Below are 27,180 nucleotides of genomic sequence, written 5' to 3'. Positions count from 1 at the left end.
GGTAAACACTTACTGAAGTTGCATATGGCAGTATCTTTACATCTCTATATGTACTTCCCATGCATTCTCTCTACAATGATTATTTATATGACATACCTCCTTCTTTTACAAAATCTAGTTTACAGTTTGCTTGAGAATTCCCTCCTCTGATATTTCACTTTAAATTATTTTGATCAGACAGGAATGTTTTGGCAACTACATTATTCTAAATACTGTAAGATCCAATGTCTTCAACAATAAGAATTTTAAAATCCTATTTTTAACTTCACATCCACAGCCATCTGTTCACTCCTCATAAATATGTGTTCTTTCAAATTTTAACCTTCAATTACAAGTGGCAAATATTTTACATATGTTCCCAAATGCTTCTGTTTACTATGATATTTACTAATTTGCTCATCAATATCACTAGAAAGTCAAGTTTTCTTTATCCACTTATTCCTTTATTCTTCATATATTAGTTAATTTAGCAAATGTGTGTTGAGTATTAACTCCATACGAGACATTGTAATGGTGTTAGTATAATTGCTCCAATATGTTTCAAAATAAGCTGAAAGTGAGTAGAAATTAAAGTAAGGATAGTTGATTGAATACCCACAAATATTTTGTTATCTAATGAAATTTTTCCAAACCAACAATAATGTGAATTTTTAAGTCATTAACTCATGAAAGTGAAAAGAAAGAGAAAAAAGACAACAGCATCACAATTGTGGAAGTCAGAAAGCGTGAAGAGTGGAAATACCTAATGTAGCCAAGAAATCTGAATCATAAATCCATAAAGGGTCAATTCACAGCCAACTCAGTTGTTTTCACAGAATCTTGAAAGTCAGTAGGCAATCGTGGATTGGGAGATACAGGACCAGAAAACTAGATTAAGGAGAACTAGCTGAAAACCTCTTCAAGAATCACTCTAGTATCCAAATTCCTTCTTCTGCTTTGATTAACAAGGTGATTTCTCCTCCTGCATTTTGCAAAACAACTGGATATTTATTCTGTGGATGAAAAAGTTAAAAAGAATAAGTAGCACAGAGTCTCATCATAGGCAAACTAGGTACCATACTTCAGACTGAAGAAACTATGAGCACGCATGCACATGAAAGTGTTGATCTTCCCTCAGTACACTTCCCTCACTGGATTCCTGGGATCATCCAACACTGAAGCCAAGTCTACTCTCCAAGAAAAATATTTTAAGAGGCTTCTATCAAGAATCTTTGTAGCCTAAGAGAGAGAGATGGGACAGGATAAGAAGGGACAGGATAGGAAGGGACAGGAGGGAAAGGAAAAGAAAGCCCATGATAGCATATCCTCAAGTAAAATACCCAGTTAGATCACCCATCGTAAAGCTTCTATCTGCATTTTCTACTCACATGTTCAGTCCTTTCATAAGCTTTATGGTGGTACAGTATCAAATATGAGAAAACAAAAAGAATAATTAGAAAGATTAAAAAGCTACTAATATGAAAGGTGTTGACCAAAATAAACAAAACAAAACAAAACAAAAACATATAAAAAAAAAAAAAAGAAAGAAAGAAAAACTGCATGTGGAGGAAAGAAAACAAAAATAAAATCTACCAGTAAGATAGGAGGAGATACAGGAACTGTGAAACAAGAAAGGGGTCCCTTGACAAAGAAATATTCAGCAAATTTAAAAGGAACTTTTGGACATTAACATTTGGTGTCAGTGCTAAAAAAAAAACCTCAAATGATAGTTGTTGGAAGAAAATGCTAAAGGTATCTCCTAGATATTACAGGAAAGAGAGAATTGTAGGAGAAAAAAGAGCAAAACATTAGAGGACCTTTCCAAAAGGCCCAAATAACATCCAAATAACTAGACTTCTGGATAGAAGAAAAGGAAGAAACTTAAGACAATACATTATTAACATTCATAATGATAATTTCCTAGAACTCTAAAGTCCAGATTGAAGGTGCCCCAAAATTGCTCTGCTCAGGGAAGACAGACTCATAACAAGACACCATCATTTAGGAATTTTTGAAAACTGGGAGCAAAGAAAAGCTTCTGAAAGGTTCTAGAGAAAGAAAATAAGTCCTAAGCAAAAGATCAGGGATCAAAATGGCATTACTCCTCTACAATTCTAGAAGTGACTTATGAAAGAAAGTATTTCCTACCTAAAATTCTATAATGCCCCAGTTTATCAATTAAGGGTATCTGGAGAATAAAGATATCTTAATACATACAAAACTGCAAGAATTTAACTATGAAAACCCTTTCTCAGAGTCAGAGAACTAACTGGGAAACAAGAGTCAATTACTAATATTATACTTCAGAATATTTATTTAGGAAAAAAGTTAATATGTAAGATATTGTACTATTCTATTTAATTCAAATTTATAGCTAGCTCTCGGTTTTGATTTTGATTTCAAGGGTATTTGAAAGTGAAGACAGTATTAATGGCACCTCTACTTTTTGTGCTTTTCTTTTTCTATTTATCTTATTGGTAATTTTTTTTTCATTTCAGTAACTATATTTAAATAAAATTATTTAAGTACATATTCTCCATGGTCCTCAAAGTTCACAAAACTCCTCATAAGGAATTAGAAAAGTTCATTAATGCATTGGGTAGCAGAATCTTACTGTGCATTCTAACGCTTCTGAAAGAGGTTTTATCTTTATTGCCTCCCAAACACTATTGGGACAGTGGATTAAACTATAGACAAACTAGTAAGATAAAAGGTAAAGAAGTTCTGTTGGATTTCTCAAATTGTTTGACACAGTGCATGGTAAACTCTGATTACGGTGAAACCCTTATTTTTCTACCAAATACCATCAGTATGTCTCCTTTATTTTTCTTATACTTGGTATTAGGCATCCATGTAGAAGTGGAAAATATCATTGAAGTGAATGCCCTTTCAATTAGCACTATAACATAGAATCAGTGAAAGCAATGAATCTTGTTTCTTTTTTTCCCACCTCAGGTGTATAGTACCTAACAAATTAAGACACAGTCAATAACTATGAATAGACAAAATAATGGAGTGATAAATGAAGGAGACAAAGGAATGTACTGAAAGAGCCCTCAGGATGAAGAGATCTCAGGATGGTAGTTGCACGTGTGCAAGGGGCAGCCCATCCAGATTGTAACAGGTGAGATGATTCTAAGACTTCTTCATAAGTATTAAATCTTTAGAATACCTGATGCACCAAAATGTCTTGAGAGATGACATGGTAATAGGCAATAGGCAAAAGTTTGGGCTGAATTAGAGACATTCACATATGAAAACTAAACAAACAAGAAAGCAAAATTAACTCCAGAAGAAAAATAAAAGAGTAAACAGGGAAGAAAAAAGAGCTAAGCCCGTGTTTTCTATAGTTGGAACTCAAAGCATAATACTCCAAAACTAAAAAACAAACAAATTCCCCAAAGAGAACAATTAAAAAAATAGCAAGAACTATTAAGAGAATGCCATTATCTAGAGCCATCGAGTTGCTTTTCAAAATAATCAGCTAAAAGAAATAGAAGCAATTGCTGCTGAGAAAGAATTGCAGTGGGATGCCATTTTTCAGAATTAACCTGTACAACTACCTGACACTTTTCACTATGTGCAAGGATAACTGATAAAAGTAAAAAGTAATGAAGAAATTTTAAAAAAGAGGATCAATGTACTTGAGAATGGCCTCTGTTTGCCTGGCACATGCCCCAACCCTTAATTCCACCCCAGGAAAGGGTCTTCATCCATCTTCCTTTGGAACCAACACCACCAGTCATCTTTTCTTCCCAAGGTTAACAACATGATTGTTTCAACCTTCCTGTGACTGCAGACCTCATTATTGTTAGGTTAGAAATTGAAGGGCTAGTTTTTCTTCATTCTGAAAATGTCTTATAATTTGTGAGGAAACTGTACTAAGTCCTTGACTCTTGTTTCCATCTTTTCTCACAGCTTTTCATTTGCCATGCTGCTGAGGATTATCACGAACGTTTTTAGCATAGCATTCTTCCTGTATTTCATCCTGAATTACTGTTGTATCCAGTCTAGAAATTCCACTTGTTACATTTTAAATTTGATTTTCATCAAAACAAGCTTCCTTCCAAGTCCACTAACTCATAACAATCTCAAGCGGGAATAAAAACATAGCACCTGTATTTCAAGTCATTGAAGTGAATAGTTTTTCGCACATAATTCAAGATTTTAAATCCTTCCTCCACACGTCTTCTTTCCAAGCAGCCGGTAAGCATGACACACTGAGAAGAAGCATCTTTCAATCTATTGTCCTTACATTATCTATGTCCAGATTTGCTAAGAGTCTACTCTCACTATTTTTAATTGCTTAAAATTATTATTTTAATTAATTAAAATTAAATTATTTAATTAAATAAATTAAAATATTTTTAATTAATGTTCATTTATTTCTTCTTCTATCCTGAAAAATCTTCTGACTCACTCCCCAGTTATTATCCAATAAGCTGGTAGTATTCAAATCAGATAGCCACTTTCCCGCCCTAACCTTGCCCTGACTTGACTTCTCTGTGGCATTTAACACTAGTCATTCCTCCTTTTACTTTAAATTCTCACTGCATCATTTCCAGGACACTGATTCTTTTCCTGCCACTACAGTTTATTTACTCTCAGTATCTTTGCTGGCTCTTTTTCTTCCCTACTTAATCTCTTTATTTTTACCTTTATCTTTTTGCAAATAGTCTCACCTATCCTGAAGCTCTAACTGCTACCTACATATTATTTACCCTCTTTCCTGTATCTCAAGGTCAGGGGTTTCCCAGGACCTCCAGGTGAGAATTTGGCTGTCTCACAGAATCCTCATTTTGAATTCATCCTTTTACCCAAACTTCTCCTCCTTCTATGCTCTTTATCCTGTTACAGAAATCCCTAGAGAAGGGAGTCATTCTGATGTGCTTTCTATCACATGCCTCTTTACAGGAACCCCACAACTACCAAGACTTACTCTTGTCTTTTCTCTGTGTCTACTCCTTTCCACTCCTACAGCAGATGCTTTAAGGTTCTGTCTTGAGAAAGACATCCCAGCTCTATACCAATTAGTGGAATACTTAAGCAATTTATTTCATCTCTTTAAGCCTCAGTTTCTTTACCTGTAAGTTGGAGATAACAGTCTTTTCTAAATCATAGGATAAAGAGTTAATTGATGTAATATATGTAAATGTTTTTAGCGCTGACACTGATATCTACTACTTGTATTCTTAAGGAGGTAGAAGAATAGCAAAGATATTTATAAAATGTAAAAGAAAAGTTAAAAAAAAGGAACGAGACAAAGAAAAAATAATAGTGTGTTAGAAATGGCTGTAAACTCAAGGTCTGCAGAACATTTGATTCTGTCCCTTCATCCTGCCTTTGTGGCTGTGACCAGGATTCTTCCTCACCTTGACTGTGGCCTTAATTTTCACATGATATTTATGACTTCTTTTCCTTTCTTTGAGGAAACTTTTTTAAAATTAGGTTTTTACAGGTAGATTTCTGTTAGTAATATTTTCAAATATTGTTGTAGTAACTTTTAAAACAGTTGCCTTTCTCAGACTAGCCTAGAAAGTGATTTGCACACTGAATTCTAATTTAATTCAGGGATGTGTTCCCACCTTGCTGATGACGGTGTATGGTAAGAGGTGCCAAGACTGCAGCTTCAGCTATCATCAGCAAAATCAGAAAGAGTCAGCGATGCAAGATCAGCTCTTCACATAACATTTTCTCTTTTTTCTTCCAGGATGCAACAGATGTGAACAGCAGGGAAACAACTTTTATGTTTCTAGCAGAATTCCATTAATTTAAGTCTTCAGAGGACACATTCCAACTTTGTCATTGATTTCCTAATTTCGTTCTGGCAAGTATCTATAATGTGTATTGCCAAATAATAGGTTTATACAGGTATATACTCCACCAAAAGGTATATACTGTGGAAAGTTATATCTGTACACTCCTTCACAGTAAAGAAATCAACTTACACACAGGAAAATCAACGTTTATAAAAAATTATATTGTTCTAAGTGTCGTACTTCAATTTCAAGTGGAGATAGAAAGACAAATTATTTATTATTCAGTTTTACAATGTATTTTCATGTTAATTATCCATTGGAAAAAAATAATGCTACAAAGTGCATACTTTAAACTTGTTCATGCACATTTTAGTTTGTCTTAATTTTTCTATCAGTTCAGGCTTTTTAACTGTAACTGATTCATCCTTCCAAAAAATATTAATGGAAAGATTACAATTAAACTAAAAAAATAGTGCTTGAAGGCTCTGTAACCGTTAGCAATCCCTAGAACATTTTAAGCTACTTTAAAAAAAAAAAAAGACAGAAATACTGAATGTGCTGCCCACACATAAGCATACGGGCCTCCCCAGTGTCTCAAATCACAGGAAATTTTTCATTTTACCCCCACAGCTTCAGTTAATGCATGTAATAGAAATGGATATTAGAAATCTATTCTCATTTATTGTAATATGAATGCAAGCAGAGAAAACAGTAAAAATCTGCAGTGTCTGCACCTTTCCTAGCAATGTGGATTGAGGGAGAGTAGGAATTATTTATGGACATTCTGGCCCAGCTCTGATATTTAAAGGGCTTCAAGGCTTTCTCCATCAAGAATTGCAAGTTTTAAAATGTCCCACAGAGATTTCACGAATCAACCTTCTTAAAAGTAAGGGGAGAAAAATTTGCTTTTCCATGGATTAAAAAGGACTTAGATGTATGATGTTGGTATGAGTCTTTTATTATGCATTTCTTTATGCTAATTTACCATGTGACTTAATTAAAAAGAAACAGAGGTAGTTATCTTTACTAGGAAAGATTAGAGACAAAAATACTCTGGCATTCAAGACTCTCTGAAATCTTGTGTTTATGCCTCTAGTTCTGTGTTATCTGTTCTCCACGTACACAGAAGCACACAAAAACAGGAAAGTAACACAGTTTTCAATAAACTAGCTTACATTTTTAAAAATATGCTGCAGATAGTAGAGTCTGGATTCTTCTAATTAAGGAGTATTTTCCTTGGCCTACTGGAATAAAAGGTAGTTAAACTGATATTCTGGCTTTTCACTGATTATAAACTAGGTCAATTTCTGTATTTCCATTCCAATCACCAGTGGTGACTCATATTTTTCTCATATTGAACTCTAGGACTATCCAGTAATACCTAAAATAAATCTGCCCAATCATCTGAGCTCAGGGACAGAGCCATGCGTTTCTAGTTTAAAAAAAAAAAAAATGTGAGTAAGCTGGTAAGCCTTTCCACCTTAATTCATACAAATGAATATTTATATACCAATATAATTTGCATTGGGAATAAACCAGAAATCTCTATAGAACAGGATATGAAAAAATGGAACAAGTAAGCAAAATATTTCACAGTTCTAGAAAGCAAGCAGCAGCAATGAAGAAGCAGTAATCTTGCGAAAGATTTATCCCGATGATGGAAACTCATGCTGATTGACAATACCCTTAGAGACATCTGAGGAGGGGCTTCGGGGTGGGCAGGTACCACAGAATTAAAATCTTACTTTTCCATGGCCCTTGACAAAGAATAACTACATTCACTGTAATTATCCACCTTCAGGGGAATCTCCCTGATAAGGCATCAGAATCAAAGGGAGACTTCCCCATTACATTACTTTTCACCTATAAACACTTTATATTATATAGTATAAGCTTTTTACTTGTATATGCAATACAGATATGAAATACAGATTTAAACTCTTTCAAGATACCACGTGAGAAGAAAAAAAAAAAGACTTGTAAGAGTAACAAAAATACAGTCCGAAGCCTCTTTGGTGCTTTTGCTTATCAACTTCTTTTCCTCTTTTACACAACTCAACCCACAAAATAAATCCTTGGTGAAAATATAAGGTATTCTCTCCAACTCTGCTGCTTACATATAGTCAGTTACCGCAAATGGCTGTACTTCACATTGGCAGCGTGCATTGACAGTTGTCTGAGCAGATTACTGTCTTAGTTTGTGTGGTTATACTATGTTGTCCAATAAAATATTACCTGGCGAGTGACATAGCCTTAGTTTGTGATTTGGAAATTAGATTTGCCTGTTTTGAAGGCAAATTACTTAACCCACACTATCCATTATTTTCCCCATATGCAGGCATGTCCCTATTTAACAAAGACAATGGAAATATTTGAAGATTGCCTGTAGTGCAAAACAAATAAACACTACATTGTTAGAAAGATAAATGCAATGTAAGTTTGAAACAGAATTATACATATTTAATGGACAAATAAACATATATTTGAAGAGTGAAATCATATTTGACATTTGCAGAATCAAACACAGGTGCAGTAACAGTGTGTGTTTGCCTCTAAAATGAACACATTTCATTTGATAAATCATCGCACAATTTCAGCTTTAACTTTCTGTAATTCTCTGATTATGTATTTTTTAATGCAAAAAAAATTTATAAACGAGGAATAACAAGCAAAAGCCTAAAATCACCATACTTTGTAATTAATGCCTTGAATCCAAAGTTTCAGAAGATAAAGTTTGTAATTGGATATTTTAGCTCCTTATTCCCACTACTAATTTTGGCCATTACTGCCAAGAAATTGACAGTAAGCAACAGTTCCACTTCTCATCTGGAGTCTAGGGCACCACTTTTTTCCCCCACAAATACTTGCATTGATTATACTCAATATTTCAAATGAAAAGCCTTCTGAATTAAACAAGTTCTGTGTTTTGTTGAGTAATGCGTATGTGTGCCTTTATTATGACTCCTTTGCTAAGCTAGTTTCTTTCTGAAGAGTCTATGTGTTCGTGTTGCCTTAGCATCGATGCTTTATCACTTTGCTGAGATAGTTTATGTTTTAGTCACCATGAAACAAAGTAACTCCAAGACAAATGCATTCATATATGGAGCTTTAAAAAATCTCAAGTAACAAATCAAAAGTAATACAAATAGACTTACTCATTTGAGGGAGAAGAAGAAAATAATGAAGAATTCTTCTTTGTTTCCATCCTTATTCTGTTTTGGTCATTACTGCTTCCTCTGCTCAATGAATTTAATATAATCAGATATAGCAAGGATGTGATTTGTACAAACTTCTTTTTGTCTCTCATACAAATGAAGCCTGTGATATGTAAAAAAAAAATGGAAATATAGTCAGGATAATACAAGATGTTGTAAAAACTGAATAAAGTTGTAATAATTGTAAAACTAATTATGCTGGATGTTCCTTGAGTTGAGTCAGTTAAAAATACGAGTGGATAAAATAGTGATAGGAGATTCATCTCTTGGGAGATGAATTTTTAGTCATGTAAAAGTTTAATAGCAAATATTTAATGATTAGTTATAGAATTAATTATAGTTGCATCTCTCTAGGAATCAAGAGGACATCTTTAGCACACATCTACAGAAATAAAACACTGAAATTAAAGTCATTTTCAGATGACATCACCACACGTCAATAAAAATTTAGAAGCAGGCAGATAAAGTTATTCAGTCTATAAGAAATGTTCATTGGATAACTTTGGCAATTTTCAGAGCTCTGAAATAACTAGAAACAATATAATATGGTGCAAATGGCTAAATTAGAGAAAATTCAATTCCAAAAGGCAAACACTGACAAAGACAGGTTTCGGATTAAGTACATGAGAAACTCATTCTGAAAACATATCCCATGTTAGAAGAGTAGTTTTTATTTTAATTTTGTCTGAGTCCTCTGGTCTAAAATATATATGCTATTCTTCACACTCCTAAGCAGTAGACTTTGGCCTTGGGACTGTGGCTCAGCTGAGTACTGGAATGAGAGTTATTAGAGTGGCTGAAGATGGAGTGGATGACTGATGAGGCAATTTGCCCTTTCTCTTCCACAAAAGCTTTCCTGGATCTAACCTTCTATCCTGAAAAGAAAGGCTGCAAAATCTCTGAAATGTGACATTTTCCAAATGGAACAATCTGAGAAAACCAATTACATTCTTACTCACTCATTTTCTTTCTAGCACTCTCCTTTACAGTAACTAAAATCAGAGGTTTAGTTAGAGTCTCAGTAGAGCAGCCAGTCACTAATTGCATCCATTTTCAATTAATGTTTGATGAAGCAAATTTCTTCAAATTTCCATCCAGCCTATGCACAAACCAGTTGCATGTGATCTAAATTCTTAAATTATAAAATTCTGTATGTGCTAAATTTTAGACGTGAATGGAACAGCAAAAGAGAATAGTTTGTGGTCAAGGAGTTTGCAGGATGAATACAATTTGCCCCAAGTGAAACCAGAATGAATATCCATGAGATACTCATCAGTCTTTTTAGCTCAGTTCCTGACAAATGCAGATAGCACAGTGTGAACACGGTTATTTTCCATGTGACCTGGTCAGATACTTGGTAACAGCAGTGGCTGATATTTTTTAGGGAAAAATCTAACAACTTAACTTTAATTGAGTGCACTGCAAGATAGCCACCAACATGATTTTATTTTTCAAAGATTTCCCAGGATGGGAGAAATGTTCATAGATAGACCTGACAAGCATAGTGATTGCTTTTCCTCTGGGTAATAAAATCAAATACATTTCTCTCGCTTTTGCCAGTAGTTCCTAAATGCAAAAGAAAAGCAATCATCACATGAAATACATGCCTAAGGTACATTTCCTGCATTCGTCAGTAGGTACCTATTTCCCTTTCCATTCAGAAGTTTCTTCTGGAAGGAAAATAAAATTCCAGGCTATGTAAGATATGCCCCCAAAGAAAATATCTGTGAGGCTTGGAGGGTTTCTTTTTAATTTGTTTTGTTGACTCTAATCTAGAACAAAGTCAGTTTTTCTCTAATTATGCCAAGTGAGATTCCCTTAAGCCTATTATTTCAGAGAAAAAAGGCTTAGAAACAAGAAAAGTCCTCACAGTCAGTCACCTTTAACAGTTTTTCTCTTTCATTTTCGAAGGTTTAACATAAAACAAGCATTTCAGATAGGTAATTAACTGATTTGAAGTTTATATAAAAAATCCTCATGCTCTCTTTAAAAATTGTATGTCTTATACAGATCTTTTATAGATGTTTTCTCTTTGTTTCAAGGAGGAAATTCAACTAAGTATACCACTGTTTCCTAATTAATATCCATAAGTGATAAAAACAAAATAAAATTATGACCTAGGTTTTGAATATTTTATACTAAATCTCGGGCTGAGAATTAAAATATCTCAAATGCCTCTGGGAAAAAAGTAATGAGTTATCAAGCACTCCGTTTCTTACTCATATTTGAATGGCCATCCTAGTTGGATCTAGGAAGATTTTGAATCTCCAGCATCAAACACAAGCCCAGGCAAAACAGAGTCCTCCATATACATGTGTTTAATGAATACATGGAAAAAACGAATTTTTGAAGTATACATCCAGTTTTTATCCAAATACGCAAATATACTCAATCACACCCCTGCACAAACATCAGGAACTGTGCTAAAATGCAGAGACCACCATGATGAATCAGATACACATTATCTTAGCTCTGACAGACCATACGTTCTAGTGAGAATGAAAAATTGTAAACACATTTTTAAAGAAGACCCAAAAAACCACTTTTGATAAATTCAATAAATAAGTAGGGGTAGGGAGTGATCAGATACTTTGTTTAGAGTTAGGGAAAAGTTTCCTGAGGAAATGACCCTCTAAGCTGAAACCTCAGGGGAAAAAAAAGAGCTTGCCATTGTAGGAATCGCCAGGAAGGAAGGAAGGAAAGGAGGGAGGGAGGCAGGGAGGAAAAGAAATGAAGAGAGGGAAGGAAGGAAAAACATAAAAACTACTTGCTGATCTTGGAACATTCTTACTCTAGAATTACTCTTCCCCAGCAATGTTCTTCCTATGCAAGGATCTTGAGCAGAGAAATGGCAAGGGGTCAAAAGGGAAAGGTGAAACAAAAACAATCCTAGCTTTCACAAATAAAAATTTATTCAGTCCTGAAAACTAAAGATGAATAAATGTTACATGGATCCCAAGAGAAGTTATGCAATACATTTCTAAATATATTTGATTTCACTTATAAGAAAAACTAATCACTTGTAATTAGCATCTGTTCATTAATAACAAGTGTAGCCAGATTTAACTAATTTCCTATACTGATCATGTTGTAAAATTGCCAAGGACAGATTTTTGAACTTCTACAGGGCATTCAAAACTCCTACAATGTGCTTAACTGAGGGAAATATATATTAGGGAATAATGCCAATTAATTTCAGAGTTTTCTTCAGCGATATGCTATAGAAGTGGCCATGCTATTTTAAAGATTAAATAAAAACCCCAGGTAATGACACAGGCATTACTGGTAGAGCATCTATGATATTTGGAAGGAAACAGAGCATTACTAGCCAGACAGAATCTCCTAGGTCTTCCTGTAACTTTTATCTTTGGATCTCAGTTTGGTCATCCGGAGGTATACAGAATACTTTCAGTCTTTCTTCTATGTAACATCCCTCTGAACATTTGAGGAAAAATATTACATTCACATTCAGTTTTTTCCAGATTAATCATTCCTTATATCTTTACCTCTTATTCTTATTTTTGATCATCTGGGTTAAGCTTCTCTACATACATTCCAATTTCTCAATATGCAGTTTAAAGTGTGATTTCCAGACAGTGAGCACAGGATGCCCATTCCAAGGATGAAATGGGCTACCTAAAAAGATGGTCAGCCCTCTGATATTTCACACCTGGAGCTAGACGATGACTGGGAGCTCAGTCACTAGTCAATGGCTCTGTAGTTTTCAATGCCTCTAGCACGTTAAACATCATCCAACAATGGTTTATCAAACAAAGATTATGTAAACCTAAGGATGAACTAAGTATTATATATTTTATCAACAGTTTTGGCAAACAAGTGCTATTCTGGATCCACAAGTATAGGGAAAAATCAGTAAAGGAAAATCAGATTAAATAAAGAAATGATTCTTGATTCAAAATTCTACCAATAATCTGAAACAGTGTGGCTTTTCTCATTGAAGTTGTTCTATTCTTAATTGGTAAAAGCAGCTTCCCACATGCAGTATCTATGCTTTGGATTAGTGTTTTATCTCTATCAAAGCATCTACACTGATTCATTGACTGAGATGACTATACCTGGTTTGTGGGCATGACAAAGCAATTAAAAAAATTTAAAATGTCACTGGACTATTTCTGTGTAAGCTGACTTAACAGACTTTTATTGTGTATTATACTAAATGCAAGTGGGACAATTTTTCAAAAATATGTTAACATTGAGAAAATGTGAGGTTTATATCAAAATAGATCACATATCTTCAGTTTGGTTTCTCAGTTTTTCTCTACCTTGATTTCCTCATCTTTGAAATATATTTTGCTTCTATTCTCATCCTCTTCCTAGTATAGATTGGCAATTACGCTTTATTTTTCATTCGTGAAGGAATAAAGATATGAACGACAAAATGAGTGATTGTGTACACAAATGACTGTATAAATGCAATGAGTATTTGTTAAGCACTTGGGTTTCTGGTGAGAGATAAAGTTCGAGAAAAACAGAGCCCTGAAATTTCACTAAGCAATTCTAACAAATTGGGTATAACAAAGTCAACTAAATTTGTAATAGTTAATAGATATGCTCAGAGGTGTATATTAAGGTTGAAGTGGTAATCGGGAGGTCAAAGGGTTGGAAAGGACACATGATGATTCTCCAGTACAGGCTAGGCACACACTCTCAGAACTACAGACTTAATATAATCCTGAAATCCTTAGAAACATGAGGGAAGGTTATAATAACCATCTCAAGGTTTATAAAAGAATTCTGTACCGTGGGTATTTGAGAATGACTGTGAATTGTTTGAACAGCAAACTGATTATAAGATTGTCCTCATCATAGCAATAACTGAGAACAACAGCTTGATAATAATGCATTTGTGAATTTGAAAGCCAAATACATGCCATGCATTTTACATATGTAATTGCTTTTGTGCCTACAAATACTGAAAGAGAGGTAACTTTACCCCCATTTTTAGGGAATACAAAATTAGTGGTATTTATTATTATTATTATTATTACTTGAAATGTGGGCCCCTCCCCACAAACTAAAACGCCTCCAAAAATAAAAATTACCCATTGCAAATAAAAGAAGTAAATGAAATCTGCCTTGGCGTTTCTCCACCAAAGGAACCATTTCTATGTTTTTGATATACATTATTCCACATTTCTGTCTAGGCCTACAAAATTCATATTTCTTATATATTTTAAAATAAAGTCAGATATACACACATTTGCACATAAGTTTCTCAACACAATGGAATCAAACTGAAATAGAAAATAACTAATCTGACTCCATACTACATCTGTTCTTTTGACTTTAACCTTGGGCTATGTCTTAGTCTTAGTCTTGCTGGTTCTGCAGCTTTTGTAAAAGAATGTTGCCTGTGGCCTGAAATATACAGGACAGCCTACTCTTAAGGCTCTGATCTTTAAGGATATTAACACTTCTCCATTCTTATAAAGGTAACAAGTTGCAGACTAAAAAAAATTACATTTGCTTTGTTGGAGGTTTACAGGGACACCATGACCTGACCCATGTGGACAGCTGTAAGAACAAAGGATTCCAAGAACAAAGAATTCCTATATCAAGAAGTTTGCAACAACCAAGCCTACCCTCTCCCCTTATTAGTATAAAAGGAGTCTGAATTCTGACTTTGGGTAAAATAGTTCTCCAGGATGTTAGTCTGCCATCTTCTTGGTTTGCTGGCTCTCTGAATAAAGTCATTATTCCTTGCCCCAACACTTCGTCTCCCGATGTACTGACCTGTCATGCGGGGAGCAGAACAAGTCCAGACTCAGTAACAAAACTATTCCTTGATGCTTTTTAAAGCTAAAAACTTTTCATGTACATCTTATTAGTGTATATATAGAGATTCATTACTTTTAATTGATATAGTACATTGCATTTATGTTCAAACTTTATTCAACCAATTTTCTACTAAAGTCAATTTAGGCAGATCGCAACTTTTATTAAAAACAAGACTGCTACAAATGCTGCAACATATATTTTTCTACTTTTTGTTTTTCATACTATTATTTTTGTAGAACAGTTTCTTAGAATTATTGGGTCATAGAGTTTGGGAAATGTTTATAGATAAAAACTGCCTTTTAAAATATTGTTCCAATATATACTCCTATCAAAACTCTACTGGAGTACCAATTTCTCCCCAATCTTTTCAAAAATAAATGTCATTAAACTTTTCTTTTTTAATTTTGCAAATTTGCTGGAAAAACAAAAGGGACAATGTTTTTGTTTTCAGAGAGATAGTTTAAAGTCAGTAAGCAGGTAATGAAAAGGTCCACGTTCTAACCAGGGATATAGAAAACATGACAACTAGATTTGTCCTGAGATGATTTTCAACTGATATTTCAGCAACAGACAGTGTGATCATCAAAGAGCAGTGAACAATGAAATAACAACAACTTATTTGACTTTTGATTTCTCAGAATCTTTCAGTATCCCTCCCATTTACTTCTTTTGGAGAGGGTCAGAATAAGGTCTTAAAACACCAAAGTATGTGGATATAATCTTACTCTCCCTCTCTCTCATTAAAAGCATTCATTTTTACCCTGGAGAGGCTTACAATTTAATGATGAGTCTCACATGTAAAACAAATAAAATTTAAAAAGTTAAACCCATATGGATGGCACTGAATAGACTTCATGGATTCAGAAGAAGTAAAGTAGGATAAAGTTTGATGAGTTACAAAGCCCTCAGTTAACAGGACAACTGAAGACTGGTTTTGTTTTTGTCATAGAAAGCACCTTCAGATCTTCATGATTATTCCTGCTATCATAGGCAGCATTACAGGAAGTAAGAAAATTGTGCAATCATCAGCAAGTAAGCTAAACTCATTGTAGCTAGTAAATTAGGAAAGATAAGAAAGCAAAGTTTACCACACAAATAGAAACTGATAAAAGAAAGCAAGCAATCACTTTCCCTCAACACTGGTCACCAACAAAAAGTGCAAAGGAAAGCATTAAAGATCTGTGCAGTTTTAGGACTGCAGCCGTATTTACCATGCACTGTATCTCTGTTGCTGTTCTGCTGACAGAATTTGACCTTGAGAACCACCTTTTAGAGATAATAATAATGATTTATATACACTTAAAAATCAGAGGAAAACTTATGAGTTTCACACGAAGTTTGTATTTTCAGAAAATTATTTTCAAATACAATATTATCAAGTAGAGGACACAGGAAAAAATGTATGTATCTTTGAAAAATATACCTCTATTATCCAAGTTGAATATTTGGTGGGGAGTAGAAGCAGTCAAAAGCCTAAGCATGTGCAGTATTTTAACACATGGACATAAAAACATACATATACACACCTAGTTTTAGCTGATTCACAAATCAGTCACGTTTACAATATGCATGAATTTATTCAGCTCTGTTTCAAATTTGAAGTCTCCTTGGGGCTAATCTGATCCTGACATTATTCTTTCTCTGGGCACACAGCTGAAAAAAATCCGCTTCTGGTATGTCAAGTTCTCATGCCTGAGTGAGTATCTGACTTGATAATCGACTAAATACCAAGACTTTCTGGAATGGAGTATTTGTTTTCTGAATGAAGTCACTTCAAGTCCCACATCTGAATCTGGGTTCTATAGCCAGAACTTCTTAAGGGCCCAAATCTTAATTCTCTAAGAATCTGTGACTATCACTTGCTATGAGATTCTTACTGACCTCTTACTTAATGATCTCAGTGGTCAAGGTGAAGAGTAAAATCATACGGACCTTTGAGTATTTTAAATTTAGGAAATGTAATTTGCTAAAGAAAACTTTATTTCCCGAGCTCATACTCTTATAGTATCAATACAGGCTTTTCTTTTTTAATTATACGGAGGTGCAGATTGCTTTAAAAGGGGTACAGCTTAAACTCTGAAGTAACAGATGAGTGATTCATTTCACAGTTCCTAAGTAAAGACTCTTAATAAGAAGGTTCAACCAATCAGAGCTGCTGTACAAACTAATGCAGCTCATCTGGACAGTTCTGCCTCCTGGTCTTCATAGAGACCATTAAGTCATGTAGCCATGGAAGTGCCACTGACAGCCAGCTTTAGGAGGGAAGGATTTAAACTTCATCTGTGCCTCCACTTGCCTTTGGTGTATTGTGCCAGGGAAAAGTTCTCATAATTTTCTGGTTCACTGTCTACTTACAGAAACCGAAAAGACCCTTTTCCAGAAAGATACAAATTTAAATGTCAAGCTAATAATGTAACAATATAGACTTAATACTGTGGACCTAATCCAGCACAAACATGAAAGGTAAGGTAGAGAAAATTTGGGATGTAGGGAAGAGACACGTGAATCAGCATTCACAGGTGATTAGTTGGGAAACCAGGTAAGGCCTAAGTAGTGTGATGCAAGCTTATGTTAACACTGCCTTGGACTTCAGACCATTCTCTTCCAACGAGTGCAGGAGTGTGCTTTGAAAAATTAAGAGGACTGAATGGAAAGAATATATTCCAAACATGCACACTACAAAGAACATAAAACAGGAAATGCCCATATAGACTGTAAAGCCTTTCTTAGGATGGAAATAATTCCACCTTCTCCAAATTACTTCATTTCAAGTGGCTGGTGTAGGCACATTCTTTATCTTCAGTACTAGTTCATTTATTATAGGCAGTCTAACAACTGTCAGATATTTTAGAAATAGTGCTAATATGGACACACACTAGAAAATCTTTAAAGCTTAACAAGAGGAAAACTTTATAGAGTGTGAAAAAATCCTATTGCATTCATATCTTCATTTTTCCCTTGGTGATTTTTATGTTAGAATGACTGCTGTGATTTTAATACTAACACAATCTGTTCAACCAGACCTAGGAGAGAGAGTGATTAGAGTTTTAAAATAATATACAAGATTCTTTATTAGGAAGATTTAAGGTTGTCAGAAAATCTTTAAGTTGGAGCTATTTCACTCTTCAAAGGTTTGCACCCTAAGTATCACTTTATTTGAATGCAATTGATTGAAGATAGAAGTGTAAACAAACATGTTTATTTATTATTTTTTGCATTATGTTCTTCCTGACTTGTGGGTATTAACTAGACACAGAGGTAAATTTTTATTTTATTTTCATAAATAATCCCTTATAAAATTCCTATACAATTGCAAACGGTGGGTAAAGAGGAAATTGAGTACACAATTTTTTTTTTTAATTACAGGCTACCTAGTTTGGAGTGAGAACATCCCCAATAAAGGATACAGCTAAAGGATAAATTTCTTGATTAAAACAATTAATTAAGAATTAATATCATTAAGCAATAATCACTGAGTCAAATAAAATAGAATCTCACATATACCCAAAGTCTATTTGTGAATAGTTATGATGTACAAGTGATGCTAGAGGAAAGGAAAAGTGATGAATAGATTTGCATGTAAAACTTGCCTCTGCTTTTCAGGAATTTATAGTCTAGTAAGTTTAGGAAGAGTCCAAGCCCTTAAAAATGTATAATTTAGTAGAGTGTTAAAATTAACACAAATTAGACAAATAACAGTCTAATGTAGTATAGCAGAAAGCACATGTGCTGTAGAAATTCGAAGACTGGTTGGTTTGTGAGAGGAGGCTTCACAGAAAAGGTGAGACTTGAGGCGAGTTAAAGGAATGTTGAAGGTATGGAAAGGCTCATGTCAGTAGAAGAATCTTTCTTCAGAGCGGGTAGTAAGGGGTAAAAGTACATAACCCCAAACATAGACATGGACAGGAGGGAATTCCAAGGACATACTGAAAGATGACTTAGGTGAGCTAGTGGGAATAAGGCTGGATAAGTGGATTATGTATCTGTTTATTACTATGTTCAGTCATGTGTAACAGAGACTTAATGGCAGTGGCTTAACCAAAGAATGGATTTTTTTCCTATAAAAAACAAGGAATCTGGAGGTGGACACCTTAAGGATAGCAGGGAAGCTCTAAGGGACTATTAGATCCTGGATTCTTTTCTATTTCTGTTCTGACATTCTTAGTCTGCTGGTTACAACATAGTTCCTGCACTGCCAGCAGAGTATCTGTGTTCCAAACAAATGAAAGGCAAAGAGAAATCTACCTTTTCTGATAGTTTCCAGTAAACTCATCCTTTGTTATCTAAAGTCATGTCACTTGGTCACCTCCATGAACAAGGGACCTGAGAAAACATGTTCTGTTTTATTTTTAACTGTTCACAGGGGGCATACTTATGCATCAAAGAAGAAATAGGGGGAAATGTATATTCGGAAAGCAAAATGCAGTATCTGGTTAAGAAAGGTCCAAAAGTTTAAAAAAAAACTAAAGAAGATGCAATGTGATAGGTAGTAGTGAACTATTATAACTTCATTTACAAGGCAATTTGGCAGAAACCCAGAGCTTCATAAAACTGAGTTTGGCAGCAGTGATATGGAAAAAAGAGGCAATCATGGAAGGAGGCTGGAGAACGATCTAGAACCATGCTGCAGTCTCACAGAAAATGTAAGGAGAGCTTGTGTTTGTTTACTGATAGAAAAAAGGAAATAGTAGAGGAGAAATTTCCGTATCTGAGCAGGATGCCATTACACAGGTGTTGAAGGACAGAGAAAAGTAAAGATTACACATCTTCCAGCCTGTGAAAGTTTTAAAAAGTATTTGTAAGACCAATTTCCTAATTTGAAAACTAAAACATAGGAAAGGTCAGAGATGTGTTCAACTTTACAAAGCATCAGTGACACAGCCTTGACTGAATTCATTTTCTAATTCTCAGTCTAGTACTGTACCATTTTTGAATATCATTTCCATGATATACTATACATATATACACACATTTTAATAAGAATTTATATTTTATACATACAGTACATCCTTTGGAGTTGCATGAAGATTAGGAATCTAGAGTCTAGGAATTTTGGATTATTTTATTATATTTCTTATATTACAAAACAGTTAGTGTACTTGTGCTACTATATTACAAGAATACTGCTTGAAAAATACATTTCTAGCCCGCAGAAACAAGAAGTAAACAAGATAAGATGTATAAGCTTCACATAAAAGATCAGAAAGTGAAAAGAATTATTCTGTACTGATACTGAGAATATTTCATTTGCACATTTATCACAGAAAAGTTGCTACAAGCAAATAAATTATTATAGAGGGGTTATTTAAGAAGTCTTGGTGTTGACTGATAAAAAGCCATTCACTCTTATAGTATTTATTTTGCTAAAGTTTTAATCTGTGTTCACCAGCCCTATAGTGCTCTTCCCACACCTAAAACTATCACAACCACTTACTCCAAAGAGAGAAGACATTTCACAGAAGATGTATCTTGCTATCTAGATCTTTCTGCTACAGATTCCAGCTAAAACAGTAAAGGACTACTGATTTCACATCTTCATTTCCCATCTCCCATCAAAACCGAACTCTGCTATCTCCCATTTGTTTAGGTCTTTCCTTTCTTCTTAGGTCAATAAATTGGGGTTAAAATGTTTACTTTCAATAATGACATATTATCTCCTCTAAGATAGTATTTCCTTTTAATCATGTATTTTAATGGAACAACTAAAATGGCATTTCAGACTTTATAGGAAAACAGCAATTGTGCATCTCTTCGGTTACTATTGCAAATAACACATCATCATTTATGCAATTAACAAATACTTCTAGATTATCTATTATATGTTAAACACCAGAAATACAATTTCAAGAAAAATAGCCATGACTCCGGTCCTCATGGAGCTCAAAGTACAGTAGGAGAGTAGGTGTTAACCACACACAAAAAAATACAACATTCCAAACTATGGTAAATTCTGTAACTATGAAGCAAGGGCTTCTAAAAAAAATTTTTTTGAAGGTGAGATGCTGAGGGAACAAAACACAGTGAGAGATTTATTCCTAAATGTTTCTTTTACCAAAAATTTCAATTAATGGTCTTTTCTATTTCTGGGATTACTATAAAACTTATACTTTGATACAGACATCTAACATTTCTATCTAAAACAGTCTTTCCTCTAATTGTGCAATTCACTCTGAAGACTGTATGGATTGTTGTTTACGGAGTTTAGAGGAAAGGGACCAATAATAGAAGCAGGGAGGTCTTTTTTTTAAGCTCATGCTGGAAAGAATTATCCTAGAAGTGATACAGCATATTTTAGGTCACAGTTAAAAATTTTTCCAGAGCATAAACTCTGGAAAGCTTAATTTTTCCACTTGTTCATGAATGATGCCTATAATTTTCAGAAAACCCTGTCTTTTTAATTTTGAGTGAGTTCGGAGAAGTGAACAAGAGGCTATACACAAACCACACAAATGATTAAGGAGTTGGCAAATTGGTCTTTGAGTAGTGATAAAATTAAATAAACTGAAATAATTTAGTTTGCAGGAGAGAAAATTTAGTGGTAATATATTGATAGTTTTCAGATGTGTAAAAGATTAGTAAGGAGGAGATGGTAACCAGATGTTCTTGATCTCTACGGTGGAAAGAACAAGATTAAATCAGCTTAAAGTTCAGCCAGAGAGATCAAGGATAGACATAACTTTCAGAAAATAAGGGAATATAAGCCCAACAGCAGACCGCTAAAGGAAATTATGCACTCTCTGACAACTGCTTGATACTTCTTAGATACAGATCTGTTTGAGGGTTCCTTCTGTCTTATTTCTCTGATTATTTGCATTTAAAATTGAGAACAAGATTACTCAGGAGGAGGTTAACTAAAAACCAAACTAGTAGTAAGACTTAAGCAGCCAGAGGAAGAAAAGCAACAGATTTGAAAACAGTAACAATGATTTCATATTTACCTCAGGAAGCAGAATGGGAGCTGAGTTCAAAATCAACTGAGATCATGTCTTTTTTTTTTTTAATTGAAGCACAGTCAGTTTACAATGCTGCATCAATTTCTGGTATCCAACACAATACTTCAGTCATACAGGAACATACACATATTTGCCTTCATATTCTTCTTCACCATAAGTTAACACAAGATGTCGAATATTGTTCCTTGTGCTATACAGTATAAACCTGTTGTTTATTTATTTTATGTATATTAATTAGTATGTAAAAATCTTGAACTCCCAATTTATCCCTTCCCACTCCCTTTCCCCTCTGGTAACCATAAGTTTGTTTTCTATGTCTATGAGGCTGTTTCTGATATGTAATTAAGTTTGCTTTTTTTTTTTTTTTAGATTCCACATATAAGTGATATCATATGGCTTAAAAACTTAGACATACTATAAACCTCTTAGAAGAAAACATAGGCAAAACATTATCTGACATAAATCTCAGCAATGTTCTCCTAGGGCAGTCTACCCAGGCAATAGAAATAAAAGCAAAAATAAACAAATGGGACCTAGTTAAACTTAAAAGCTTTTGCACAGCAAAGGAAACTATAAGCAAACAAAAAGACAACCTACGGAATGGGAGAAAATATTTGCAAAAGATGAGACTGACAAGGGCTTAATTTCCAGAACATATAAACATCTCATACAACTTAATAAGAAAAAAATTAACAACTCAATCCAAAAATGGGCAGAAGACCTAAACAAGCAATTCTCTAATGAAGACATACAAACAGGCACATGAAAAAATGCTCAAGATCGCTAATTTAGAGTCAGAGAAATGCAAATCAAAATTACAATGAGGTATCACCTCACACCAGTCAGAATGACCATCATTCAAAAGTCCACAAATGATAAATGTTGGAGAGGGTGTGGAGAAAAGGGAACCCTCCTACACTGTTGATGGGAGTGTAGTCTGGTGCAGCCACTATGGAAAACAGTATGGAAATTCCTCAAAAGACTAAAAATAGACTTACTGTATGATCCAGCAATCCCACTCCTGGGCACATATCCAGAGAGAACCTTAATTCAAAAAGATACAAACACCCCAATGTTCACAGCTGCACTATTTACAATAGCCAAGACATGGAAACAACCTGAAGGTCCATGGACCAATGACTGGATAAAGAAGCTGTGGTATATTTTTACAATGGAATACTACTTAGCCATAAAAAATAATAAAATAATGCCATTTGCAGCAACATGGATTGACCTGGAGAATGTCATTCTAAATGAAGTAAGCCAGAAAGAGAAAGAAAAACACCATATGAGATCATGTCTTAAACCTCAATTTCTTTACTATGGAATCCAAGATTATTTGGAGGTTAACTCCTTCCTAGCCACCAATACAGAAGAAATCTGATTCATGAACTCTAGGTATCCGAGCAGTTCTTCAACAGAACTTGGATCTTGACAACACAAAACATATGCCCTTAAAGTTGAGCCTTTTAGAAACAAATTTGATAATATGAAACGAATTTATTTCTCATTCCTCTATAAGTTGATGGTTAAGAACTGAAGTAAATGGAGCAAAATAGGACCATAAACAATTTAGGGGCAACAAATGGAGATTATCTACCGTCTTTTGAAGCTTAATGTTAATAACAATGGCAATTATAATATTATGTACTTGAATACCAGGCAGTGTGGTAAATATACATTTAATCTTCATGACAACCTTATGAGTTGAGTACTCTCGTTACCTTTTATTTATACATAAATAAGCTAAGACTTAGATTAAAAGGTAATTTGCCCAAGTAAATGACAGTGTTTGAATTAAGCATGAGTCCTTTTGATTCCTGAGGATAAATTCTCAATTGCTTTGAAATGCATTTACCAAAATGCAGTAATGTTCACAACTCTGTTGTAGAGGAATTTCCCAGGACAAATTCCTCCTGTCATTCAGGTGCTAAAAATGACTATTTCTTGAAGGAATAAAAGGAAAGTAAAATTGTAATTTATTATGATTTACTAGTTTAATGTGTGTTCTAAATTAAATTTTGTGAAATTAAGTTATTCAATTGATAGGATTATTACTTGCCAACTGCCCACATTCGAAAAGCTTTATGGAAATTGATTGAGATGATGGTTTTAATTACTCTAATCCACAGCACAAGAGAGACATGGCAAGAATTCCAAAGGTGACCAAGTTGTAAAATGGAAGCAGTAAGCAAAAGAAACGGATTAAAAAAAAAACAAAGACTACATAAATATATGAAAAAGCTTATAAAAAACTTTTCTTTTTGATTTCATATCTTCTCCATAAACCTCCCTATATTCATTCTTTATTATTATCACTATCTTTAACTAACCCTTTTAGAAAATTACCTAGAATATTTATTTTTTATAAAACTAACTTCCTTACTTTCTATATCTCCACTATTTAGTTATATTTACAGACTATTCTTAGATTAATTTTCTGGAAATATGGCTATAATAACACTCTACTGCCCCAAATTTCTTGATGGTTTCCAATTGTCACCATAAAATATTATTATATTGTCATTATTGATAATTAACCTTTTCTTTTACTGATCACTTTCTATGTGCCAACAACTGAACACATTCTATCTCACTTTATCCTCACAAATATTTTGACATCTATATATTATTATCATTATCTTATAGATGAGAAACTGGAGCTTAGCAATGTTTCCGTAAATTGCCCAAAGCCACAAGACAGAACTTGGATTCAAACAAGTTTTTGCTCTGCTCCTATTGGAATAAACTCCAACTTCTTTCTTCTGGCATCTTAAATCTTAAATAGTATGTCCTAATGCCCTGAATTTCATAAACTCTTCTTCAAGCATTGACACATCTTCAACACAGCAATTTTCAAGAGTTTAGTCTTGTCCCTCCAACTGAAAGAAACTGAACATTTCCTGAACAGTAACACTACTATGTGCATATTTTTGTCATTAGTCTCCATATTTGTTTGAATTCTTAGCTTATCTCTTTTTGAAGGCTAAAACATTTTATAACAGCAAAATCAGTATCTGACTCAACTATGCATGCAACAGAGACCAGCACTGTGACTTCCTGAAGAAAATTGTTATATTTGCTTCTGAATGAACAAATGAACTAGACTTATTATCAGGGTTTAGTTAGGCCTTAGAAAATATTGACAGTAAGAAGTGAGAGATGCAGAATAGTTATTAAGGAAGGAAGCGGATTTTCACCTCTGAGGATCTTAGCAAACAGTATAGATTTTTATCTTCCATGACAATTTCCAAGTGGTTCTATCTGAAGAACGGGGATGGGATTTAAAAGCTCTTAAAACTTCTTTCCAATCATTTAACTTTATGAATGAATGAAGAAATTTGGGTCCAATGAAATTAAGCAGAAAAGTTAAAAGAAACACAGCTACTAAGAACATATATCAACATTTTCATCGTTTCATTCTTTTTTGTTGTCAATCGTCTAAAATCCTCAGTAGGTTTAGAGAAATGTCTAAAAGTTTGCCTGTAGTTTATTCCCTCAGTTAAATCTTCAGGGATAAGTTTAGCTGTCCATAAAATTTTTACATCCATATTTGAGTTTGGAAAGAAAGGAAGGGAAGAAAACTGCTCATGTGACCTTATTGCTTCTCCCTTTCTGTTAAAGGTAAAAACACAACCATAGGGTACAGGAAATAAATTAACTATGTTAATATCGGTTGTAGTACCCTAAAATAATTTGTAATGCAGGCCGAGGCTATGAGGAAGGCAGGAGTTAATTTCACTGAAACTATTTAACCCATAGACTCCTTGCCTCTTTCTTTGAGTAGAGATATTGCTACAAATGTAGTGCCAAATGATGGTGAAGTAATACTAAACACAAATCTCTGCTGGGTTCCTGATGGGAAAACATGCCTTAGTCACAAGTAATAAAGTAAATACAGAAGCTGCAAAAATCCATCACCAGAGAAAAACAATAATTTAAATGAGTGATAAAAAAGGCATTTCATCTATTCATGATAAGAAACCACTGAACAAAACAAATTAGACACTACACCAGAATGGCTCAATGCCCACAGAAATTGCAAACAGCTTATGATGACAGAGAAAGCCGGAGAGACTCAGAAATGAAAGAAGAGTGTCTCATATTAAGAATTCAAATATTCTCTTCATGAAAACCCCACCCAGAATCTTCTACTCAGTTCCTGGATCTGTACACAAGGAATACATGGCCATTAGTGATGGAAATTGTAGATGGTACTTTGGATGATAGAACAGTGCCATCAACAAGACATAATTTGTCATACACACCTGGCAGAGTATTTACATTATACCAGTCTCTCCAAGTTAATGCTTCTTCAGGTAAAATTTAAACAGTTGGACAAAATATGGCATGACCTTTTCTATTTAGAATAATAATTGTTTTTATAACCATGGCTTTTGGCAGGTGGTTTATGCTTGAAATATTTATTATAAAAGCAGTTTCTATTATGGAAAATGAAGAACAGAAATATTTTATTAGTAGTAGTAATAATAAGGTATGCTGCATTGTAAGTCAATTTCCGTTCCCAGACAAAACTCAGATCTTATAAACTTCTCACACAGTAACTGTTAAAACAACATGTTATTATTCTTTTGCTTCTATTGCTTTGTGATTTTATTAGTATTTATAGAGAAATTCTCACAATCTCAGAATTTAAAATAAGAAGTTTAGAAACTGCAAGTTTGTCATGTGATCATATATTTGAAATAAACTCACAAGATTAATGGATAATAATTTAGAGTACATACTGAGTTGAAGATGTACTACATAATAAGATCTAGGTTTAGGTGGTAATTCATGTCTATTGAGTAAGTCACCATGGGTGGTTGTTGAGTATGAAAAACAATCGTGACCAGTTGAGGAATAAAACTCTGGGACTTTTTAATAATTTATTAACATGGAGAAAAATGATGAGAAAAACTTCTGAGAAAAAACTAGATGATTCAGAAGTATATTCCTTTGTCCATCAGCTCCCCATTATTCCCTCTGCCCTCCCACTCAGAAATCACCATTCTATTCTCTGCTTCTATGAGTCTGACCATTTTAGATTTCACATATAAATGAGATCATACATTATTTGTCTTTCGTGTCTGGCTTATTTCACTTAGCATAATATTCTCCAGGTCCTTCCATATTGTTGCAGATGGCAGGATTTCTTTCTCTTTTTTTAAGGCTGAATAATATTCCATTGTTTGTATCATATCTTCTTTATCCATTCATCCACTGATGAAAATGTAGGTTGTTTCTATATGTTGGCTATTGTGAATAATGCTGCAATGAACATAGGAGTGTAGATATTTCTTTAGAATCCTGATTTCATTTCCTTTACATAGGTACCCAGAAGTGGGATTGCTGAATCATATGACACTTCAATTTTTTATTTTTTGAGGAACTGCCATTTTGTTTTTCACACTGGCTACATCTGTTTACATTCATATCTGTAGCATACCATGGTTATTTTGCTTTACATCCTCT

At 34.0% G+C, this 27,180-nt stretch overlaps 1 long non-coding RNA gene across 1 annotated transcript in view; it reads right to left on the bottom strand.

The window, feature by feature from the left end:
• LOC116280918 (uncharacterized) overlaps window positions 1-27,180 on the bottom strand; it is a 73,966-nt gene that overhangs the window by 30,972 nt on the left and 15,814 nt on the right. Inside the window, exon 3 of the long non-coding RNA XR_012073476.1 lies at window positions 8,894-9,056. This is a non-coding gene — a long non-coding RNA (uncharacterized lncRNA). The remainder of the gene's footprint in view (window positions 1-8,893; window positions 9,057-27,180) is intronic.

Source organism: Vicugna pacos, chromosome 6 (genome assembly GCF_048564905.1).
Source record: "Vicugna pacos chromosome 6, VicPac4, whole genome shotgun sequence".
In the NCBI taxonomy this organism is placed as follows: domain Eukaryota; kingdom Metazoa; phylum Chordata; class Mammalia; order Artiodactyla; family Camelidae; genus Vicugna; species Vicugna pacos.
This window is presented reverse-complemented; position numbering and strand designations above follow the sequence as displayed.